Here is a 1,544-nt window from a genome sequence, read left to right on the forward strand (position 1 = left end):
GAGTCAGGAGTATTACGTCCCTCTGTTGTACAACAACACCTGTGCACACAAACATCCACCTTGCTTAGCCGCTGGTACTCTCCAGCCTGGAGAGGCATTACCCGCCCAAAGCTCCGTTGACGCACACACTCCGCTGCCGCTGTCGTCCCGGCAGTGTCCGTCTCTCTCTCTCTCTCTACCTCGCTCTCTCTGGTGGAGCCTCGAGGACAACAGACTCCTTGTTGCTGAGAGCTGAGGAGATTAGAGACGAGATCAACCCCTACCCTACCCTCCTGACCCCCCCCCCCCCCACACACACACACACACACGCACACGCACACGCAAACACCCTCCATCCATCACACCTTCACCCAGGGATCTCTGACCGCGGCTTACAGCGAGGCGGTGGCCATAAGCAAAGGCTTTAGAAGGAGAGTCCAGGGAAGAGCCGGGCCACAATAAGGAGGACAAAGAGTGTGGAAGGATAGAAGACAAATAAGAACAAGCCAAAGGGTTGGGGAGGAGGAGGAGGAGGCGGTGGTGGTGGTGGTGGTGGTGGGCCAACGACTCTTCCTACAGCAGGCTATAGGGGTTCTCCTGGGGGGTTTAGTCGTGTACAGATTCTGTAACTTTCGCTCTTACCATGGAGAGCTTGGCTCTCTCTGCCAACACTGCTGGCTTACTGCATGACATAGAAAAAGTGCTGCGGTTGACCCTGCTGCTCCGCATCCTCCCCCCCCCCCCCCCCCCCCCCCAGCCCGCTGTCTATACAAGATGCTCCCTGCGCGGTACCTTCGGGTGGGCTTCGGTCGGCACAGAGCCTGCTGTCACATCAGGTCTGGAGCGGAACACTTTAGAGGAACAGGAGGACAGCGATTTTGTTGTGAAACAACCGCTGAAATGTTATATATTTTTTAGATGTTGAATTAGATGCGGCCGTTATCAAATGTCGGTAGGAGAGGCCAGTGGTCGGGGGGTGTGACTGCTGATAGGTTTGGAGGTTTGAAACCCAATGGCAACAGACTACCTCGAGGCGTCTTTGAGCAAGAAGCCTGACCTCTACTTGCTCATTAATGACACAATTACAAACATTGTATGTCACTTTCACTGATCAAATTCACTGCGTTAAGTCTCGTTTTTTTCCTGCTAATTGAGAGGGACACTATTTCAATAACCTACTCTTGACGTTCCACATCCTTGTCAGCAACAAGTCAATACCCCAGATAAACATCCTCCTGTTTCGACTCCGTCTTCAAATGCAGACTGACCCAATTAATAATCCCTTTCATTCATTTCCCCTCCACTGAAGTTGTTACCACGGCGATAGCAGGACAGCTACGGGAGCCCGGGGGGAAGTTGAGCGCTGAGCTACACCCACCTCTGGAAACACCACAACACCGTCATCCCCCGCGGACCCCAAATGCAGGACAGGAAGCGCCGAGAATATCGTAAACATGCTGCATTATACATTTGACAAAGGCACATTTGGCTGTCACACACACACACACACACACACACACACACACACACACACACACACACACACACACACACACACACACACA

This window comes from Micromesistius poutassou (genome assembly GCF_964030765.1).
Source record: "Micromesistius poutassou genome assembly, chromosome: 3".
NCBI classification, from domain to species: domain Eukaryota; kingdom Metazoa; phylum Chordata; class Actinopteri; order Gadiformes; family Gadidae; genus Micromesistius; species Micromesistius poutassou.